The sequence below is a fragment of the Meles meles genome, chromosome 7 (genome assembly GCF_922984935.1).
Source record: "Meles meles chromosome 7, mMelMel3.1 paternal haplotype, whole genome shotgun sequence".
NCBI classification, from domain to species: Eukaryota; Metazoa; Chordata; class Mammalia; order Carnivora; family Mustelidae; genus Meles; species Meles meles.
Window position 1 is genome coordinate 64,543,242 of NC_060072.1, and position 8,562 is coordinate 64,551,803.

Here is an 8,562-nt window from a genome sequence, read left to right on the forward strand (position 1 = left end):
TGGCTCAGTCGTTTGGGCGACTGGGTGGCTCAGTCGGTTAAGCAACTGCCTTTGGCTCAGGTCATGATCCCAGGATTCTGGGATCAAGTCCTGTGTTGGGCTTCCTGCTTACAGGAAGTCTACTTCTCCCTCTGCCCCTCCTCCTGCTCATGTTCTCTCTCTCAAATAAATAAATAAAATCTTTAAAAAAAAATGACAAGTATACTCCCAATCTCCAACACCTATTTCACCCATCCCCCCAACCTCCTCCCCTCCAGTAACCTTCTGTTTGTTCTCTATAGTTAAAGTTTGTTTTTCTCATTTGTCTCTTTCCCCCCCTTTGTTCATTTGTTTTGTTTCATAAATTCCACATATGACTGAAATCATATGGTATTTGTCTTTCTCTGACTTATTTCTCTTAACATAATACTCTAGCTACCTCTACATCATTGTAAATGGCAAGATTTCATTTTTCTTTGTGGTTGAATAATACTTATCTTCTTTATCTGTTTATCTATTCATAGGCACTTATGTTGTTTCCATAATTTGGCTATTGTAAATAATGCCGCTATAAACATAGGAGTGTATCTATCCCATCAAATCAGCATTTTGTATTCTTTAGGTAAATATCCAATAGTGTGATTACTGAATCATAAGGTAATTCTACTTCTAATTTTTTGAGGAACCTCCCTACTGCCTTCTACAGTGGCTGTACCAGTCTGCATTCCCATCAACAGTGCATGAAGGTTCCTTTTTCTCCACATCCTCACCAACATTTATTTCTATTTTATTCTAGCCATTCTGACAAGTGTGAAGTGATATCTCATTGTGGTTTTGATTTGCATTTCCCTGATGAGGAGTGATACTGAGCATCTTTTCATGTGTCTGTTGGCCATCTGGATGTCTGCTCATGTCCCCTGCCCATTTTAAATTGGCTTATTTGTTTGGTGTTTTTTTTGTTTGTTTGTTTTTTGTTTTTTGTGTGTGGGTTTTGTTTTTTGTTTGTTTGTTTGTTTTGTTTTTGGTGTTGAGTTGTATTACTTCTTTATATATTTTGGATACTATCCCTTTATCAGATATGTCATTTGCAAATCTCTTCTTCCATTTCAAAGGTTGTCTTTTTAGTTTTACTGGTTATTTCCTTTGCTCTGTAGAAGCTTTTTATTTTGAAGTAGCCCCAATAGTTTACTTTTGATTTTGTTTCCCTTACCTCAGGAGACAGATCTAGAAAAATATTGCTATGACTAATGTCATAGAAATTACTTGATTGTGCTCTCTTCTAGGATTTTTATGGTTTCAGATCTCACATTTACATCCTTAATACATGTGAGTTTATTTTTGTGTATGGTATAAGAAAGTGGTCTGGTTTCATTCTTTTGCATGTAGCTCTCCAGTTTGCCCAACACCATTTGTTAAAGAGAATTCTTTTTCCCATTGCATATTCCTGCCTCCTTTGTCAAAGATTAATTGACCATATAATTGTGGGTTTATTTCTGGACTTTCTATTATGCTCCACTGATCTATGTGTCTATTTTTGTGCCAGTACCACACTGTTTTGGTTGCTATGACTTTGTGATATAATTTCAAGTCTGGGATTGTGATGCCTCCACTTTTGTTTTTCTTTTTAGATTGCTTTGGCTATTTGGAGTCTTTGTGGTCCCATATGAATTTTGTGATTGTTTGTTTTAGCTCTGTGAAAATGGTATTTTGATAGGGCTTGCATTAACTGTGTAGAATGCTTTGGAGAGTATAGACATTTTAACAATATTTGTCCTTCCAATCCATGAGCATGGAATGTCTTGCCATTTGCTTTTTGTTTTCTGTTTTTTTAAGATTTATTTATTTATTTGACAGAGAGACAACGAGAGAGGGAACACAAGCAAGGGGAGTGGGAGAGGGAGAAGCAGGCTTCCCGCTGAGCAGGGAACTTGATGCGGGGCTCCATCCCAGGACCCTGGGATCATGACCTGAGCCAAAGGCAGATGCTTAACAACTGAGCCACCCAGGCACACTTGTCTTTCCATTTGTTTGTGTCTCCTTCAATTTCTTTCATTGAAGTTTTATCATTTCCAGGGTATAGATCTTTTACTTCTTGGATTAAGTTTATTTCTAGGACTGTTAATCTTTTTGATGCAATTGTAGCTAGCAGCACTTTTAACTGTGTTCCTCTTGTGTGTATTACCATAGGAAAGCATTCCAATAGCTCTGGGTCAGTTGCACAAAATTGCCCAGTTATCACCTGTGTACTGAATATCTGCACAGAACATGCATGTGGTCAACTTCACTCCTGTGGCTAGCGAACCAAAAAGCAGCTGGGTGGTACTAAACTTGCCACTGGGAGGCAGCACAGTGTAGTGGAACAGACAGCTTGAGTTCAAAATCTGCTTTCATTATTCACAGTAGTACGACTTGAATGGGTAGTTACCTCCTCTGTGATTCCAGCTCCTCATCTGTAAATGGATAAATAATGGCACCAGCTTCAAGGTTGTTGTGAAGATGGAAGATGTGGGAAGATGCAGGGGGGGCAAAAAAGCCACCCCAATGTAGACCACTTTGGCATAAGGGTTATTTTGAGCTAAAGGCACTTAAAAAGAAGGTAGGTGCAAGAAGAACATTCTCTCTCTCTCTCCTTTTTCATCCTAATGGCAGAAGATAAAAGTCCATATAGAAGATGTTCTCTATACCAGAATGAAAGCAACCTTCTTATCATCAAGGGCAGGAAGTTGAAGGCAAGAGAATGCAGTACAAACGGACCTCATCCAAATAACTCTTATCTCATTTAGTCTCCCCATATATTTAGTTGCTTTTCCACAATTGCTTCTTTTTGTTCAACCTGGTATAGGCATTTAGGTTTTACCCCTTCTTTGAGTCTCCATTTCCTTATAAGGGCTCTCATGTCACATAAATCTTATGTTAAATAAATGTGTGCTTTTCTCCTGTTAATCTGTCTTTGTTAATTCTCAGGCCCAGATGAAAATTCTGAGAGGTGAGAGGTAAATTTTTGCCTCCCCTGCATGGATCCAATAAGATAACAATGTATCTGAAACATACATGTGCAGAAGAAATGTTTACTATTATCTCCCAAACATGTGCACATATGTGGATATACATACAAAACAAATGATCTGGAAGGTAGCACACAAAACTAGAAATAGTGATTATTCTAGGGAAGTGAGATTTGGGGGGAGGAGTCCAGAATGGTGGGTGACTTTCACCATTTACTCTGCGTATTTCTGAATTTTAGGGGTTTTTGTGAGAATGTATTTATCAACTAATTATTTGTGGAGCTTTAAAAGTGATGTGCAGGTATGAATGATCTTTGAAGCACTGCTAGAAAACATCACATTGTATACTAAAAATACCCATCACTTCATTACATAATACAGGTTTTGCATTTTCTAAAATAATATCTAGAAAATATAAAGAAAATATCTAGAAAAATATCTATAAAATATAGACCTGTAATATCTAGAATATCTAGATATCTAGAAAATATCTAGAAAAAATAAAAATGTGATTAAAGATCATATTGATTTTACCATAAGGGATTTTTGTGTTAGGACACCTAAAGCAGTGTCATAGAGACCTACGTTAATGTGCTCAAATCACATCACTTCAGAAATCTCGTGTAGTGTAATTATAACAGAAGTCAAGTGCATGATGGTGTTATCCATTTTCATTACCATGCTACAGAATAGCATGGTTATAGCCTTTATTCTGTCACAGTCATGCCATGTATATTTGAGTTTCCGCATCATAAACTTATATTCATGTGACACAAACTGTTCTACATATGTCATTATTTCACTGGGGCCACCGCTGTGAGTTGTTATGTAGGACATTATCTTTTTATTTTATTTTTTAAGATTTTATTTATTTATTTGAGAGAGAGAGAGTGAGCACAAGCAGGGGATGCAGCAGGCAGAAGAAGAAGCAGATTCCCTGCTGAGCAGAGAGCCAGATGCAATGCTGGACCCAATCCCAGGATGCTGGGATCACAACCTGAGCCAAAGGCAGATGCTTAACCAACTGGCCACCCAGATGCCCCTCTAGGACATTATCTATAAATAATAAAAGAAAGTTTCAACAAAAGTAAAACTTTTTAATTTAGAGCCAATGTTCTGCCCATTACACAAAAATTTTTTGTGACTCTTGTGATTAGTATTTGTGAATATTAGTAAGAACAATAATTTAACTCCATCTCAGGGGCCCAAATGTAACTTAAGAAGTAAACTGGAAGAGATGCTTCTGGAGTCTCCCATTCAACAGATGGCATCTGAATGTACCAACAGATGTCTCTGTTGACATCTCTTCTCCATCTTCTAGTGTGTCAAGAAACTGCTGGGAGATTTTGGGTTCCACAGCTGGCAAAATTGAGTGAAGATAACCAAGTTAGACCTCTTCATATGGTAAACCATTTACAGTATTCCAAAGGAAATAACACCTTTTCCAGAGGAATTTGAAGGGCAAGAAGGTGGGGGTGGGGTTAGAGGGGTGGTTAAGAAGAAGAGGAAGAGGAGGGGGGAGTGCTAAGCCAAAAGAAGTAAGCAACCCAAGGGGAAGCCTTTCCAGAACCAGATCAAGCAGAAGCTTCTGCCATTACAAGATATAAACACCAGGTGGAGCTTAGGGAAGCATCAAATCCTGCCCTTAGGGAACTACCGGCTTGTGCAAAAGCCCACCGGCCCACCAGGTTCATACCTGTAATCACATAAGGTAGGCTTTATTACTTGCTGCAGCAAATATAACTATAAACCTTGGGAACTGAGCAGTATCTAGATAAGAGGGAATTAGGAGGGGCTTATATTAGGATTAGGGCCTCTGTTAGATAATATGGGGGATGGTTCAGTAGAGGGAATATTGCTCTGGATTTGGTGCTGTCAGAAAGTGGGGGTTCTTTAGTGACTGGGTATCTTGATTTTTATCGAGGGGGTAGCAGGGGTCGGATCAGGCGAACATTGTCTCGATAAAGAAGTAGTAGTTGCACATATTGGCCAGGAGAGGGAGCTGTTTAGTCGTTTCTGAGATTCACACCAGGCTCTTGCCTTTGTGCTAAAGGCAGGACTGGGAAGCGTGCTGTTTTTTGTCTCAATTCATGTCAGTCACAGAAGGACCTTACTAGACCGTACAGGCTGCTGTACGAAATGGTTTGGGTTTGCTAAGTGTTAAACCAGTTCCCACCTGTTAATGCCAGTCCAGTTCCCAACTTACTGGGACTCGTTTTTTCTTTTCACATGCTTCCTATCTACGGAAAGGAAGGCGCAAGCACCAGAAGGAGCAGCCGCATGAAGCTATCCCTGAGGAAAGCCCAAGGCATGGGGGCTAAATTCCAAGCGGTAGCCTTGGACGGACCTGGCTGTGTCCCAGCTCTGCCACTCACTGGCTGCGTAAGCTTGAGTAGGTTATTTAACAGTTCTCTGCCTGTTTCCACTTTTGTAAAGCTGAACTAAAAATAATACCTAGCTCTTATGGGATTTGGGGGAATTAAATGAGATAATACATATAAGCACTTAAAACAGTGCCCAGTACATGATAAGCATTTAACTTATTTACCCTTTCCATCATTTGTCAGAGTCATCTCTTGGTAAGCTGCAGTCATGCTGGAAATCCATTCAGGGGGCAAAAGAATCAAAGAATATTTGGTTTCTATAAACTTCTATAGATAGAAGGAGCTCAGAAAAGGAGCTGATGGGTTGTCTTCCATTTCTGGTTTGACAAAAAAAAAAAAAAAGTCCAGACTTAGTAGAGATTTGTATTTAAAACGATTATTCCAAGAGGGGAGGGGAGCAGGGACTATTGCAGTAAGAAAATTCTATGACCATAACATCTACAAGAAGCATAAGGGTCAGGTAAAAGGAGTTTTTCTGTTACAGAGAAGAGTGAACAAGGCTAGAAAGATGGCGAAAGGGATGAAAGAGATTGGATAGGTCAGAGAACTTTGAACCTGAGGCCTGCCCACTCTCACAGGGGGCTACATGCCCGCCTCAAGGGTGGGCCAAAGTTCAAAGACTTGGACATAGAGAATTTTAAGCAAAATTTGGTTAACAGCATTTTGTTGCAATCAGGTGGATGGGGACAAGCAGTTCAGCTAATCATTTATTAAGCAAACAAAGGGAATTTTGAGTTTGTGTCCAGGCTGGTTACAGGTAAACAAGGGGACATAAGTTGTAAATCATTTGGGGAAGGGTGGTTCTTTGCTGTAAGCCCTTTTCCAGAACACAAAGCATTGGGGATTTCTTAATCCCTGTTACTCTTTTTCCAGGAACTCAGGAACTCAAATTCAACACGTTTCCTGTTTCTATGATTGTTCTATTTCAGATAAAGGACAAAATTGGGGCTTTCATATGACCTGAGAGAATCTAGATCCTTCCCCAGAGGCACAGGTCTGTAAGGGAGAGGGTTGGGAAGAGGGCTTGATAATTTGTAATGCCCTTGGCAAACCAACTGTTCGGAACATTCTCGTTTGCAGCACAATTTGTGTGGCTCTTGAATTTCTTCTGATCCACTAGAGGATGAATGAGAAATAAAACTTAAAATGAGGCAACATCCTCAAACGCTGAAACTGCACTTTAGTTCAACCCATACTGAAGGAACAGCTCTCTCTTCCGGCACTTTGGCCCGGCTCTGCCTTCAGCTCAGCATTGACAAGTCGCTCACCCGGCCTGGTGGCTCACTTACCCTGCAGAGCTCCCCCTGCCTCGGATGGCTGAAGGGTTTCTGTGCTGCCTACTTCACTTCCCTTGAAGGAAGGCAAATGTCTCACTTTGCAACATCCCCCCCTCTCCTTCCCTTTTCATGGGCTTTTGTTTGCCTTGAGGTGGCTTGAGGGCTGATCTTCCATTCCACTGTAGGTAGAGCTGCGCCATCTTGCAATTTCTACAACTTGCTGTGTGTTGGTGGAAGCCCGCCTGGATGGGAAGGAGACCTTGAGAGATGGCTGGCGATGCTCAAGCTCGCCCCCCAGCTGCAACGAACATCTTTATTAAGTGTTCCTGCCAGGTTCTGAGCAGTCAAGCCCCGATTTACTTTAAGAGCCAAGGGAATAAAGCTGCCAAGCACCAGCTGACGATGTGAACTAATTTCTGAGGATTTGTGGAAATGCTCCCACGCAGGAGCGAGGAGCAGCAGCCTGACACCGACAACCGGAATGGGGCAGGGGGTGCTGAGGGCAGTGTGCCTTTCTGCCTCCACTCACCCTTCTCTTCTTGTTCCTCCCATCTTTGCTGAAGACACTCCCTCCTCCCCACCAGCGAGCTTCAGGAGCCGATGCCCTCTTCTCCTTAAAAATTGCCTCAACTACCTGTTCTGGAAGAAAGGCCATGAATCATAGACTCCTATACTGAGAAGGAACTAACTCCGGGGAGAGGTCTAACCCAACTCCATCCTTTTGTATAAACACTTGTCACTCCACATTCAGAAAGCTAGCACCACCCTCTTCCCTCACATCTTGGAAAATTCTGATTATGCATTTTCCTAGGAGCAGAAGGAAAGAAGTAGCCTTTCATCTGCTGGCTTCCTTCCTTCCCCGGAGGCTGCTTCTCCTAAGAAAGAAGGATATTTTGTGGCACCTCAAAGGAGAAATGACTAAACGTTTAGAAATATCCTTGCATCCAGTGCACTAAAACAAAGCTGAGGTGGAGAGAACCACGGGTACAGAGATGACACTCCTAGAAAGGGGCACTGATTAAATAGGGGGGAGGGGGAGCCCCAAATTTAGTCAAACACGGTTGTGAACTACTACTCTCTGTGACACCATGCCGGCTGCAGAAAATTCCTGCATGGGGGTAGAGACAGCCGGATGTTCGCAGCGGTATCTGGGACAGCATCTGCCTACTCCCCTCTCCCCGGCTCTCAGGACCTAGGCTCTGGAAGAGGCGGACTCAGCGCCAGGATGGAACACAGGGTCCAGCCTCAGCCAAATGGCGCATCCTGCCCTTCCCCACTCCTGCCCCAGGCCATTGTGGCTGCTTCAGGAAGGGGCATGAGGTCTGAGATGTTACAATCCTTGAATGCCAAGGCTTGTGCCCAGCCCCATGGAAGAATCTCTCTCTTTCATTGAAATGGAACCCAAGAGGCTGTGAGGTTCTGGCGCTTCTGCTTCCACCAACTACTCAGAGTCTGAGAAAAGAGCCGAGGAGAGCAGAGTCAGCCAAGAAACGGTGAAATCTGTTCCTGCGTCATGTTGTTTGAGCCTGCAGCAGGCTTCACCTGAAACCCACCCCCAATTCCACATGCCAGTGAATTCCCTTTCCCCCAATCTGATTTCAGTTAGCTTCTACCACTAGATACTCAGAGCCCTACCCAAGAGAATCCATATGCTTAACCCGTAGTAGGGGCTCCGGAAGGGTTTGGAATGAATTTATGAATCAAGCATATGTTTATCTTTACCAGACAGGTAGCCACACACACTTCAGCCCTTCTTAGTTCATATTTTGGAGGAATTTCACATTGCTTCATATGTTTTAGTTCAAAGCAAGTGAATGGCAGGTATTATTTTTGTTTGAGGATGACCAGACTTAAAATTGGGGGGGATGGGGGGGGACCAGAAGGAAGAAAGACATAAACCAGAGATGGTGAGGGTGA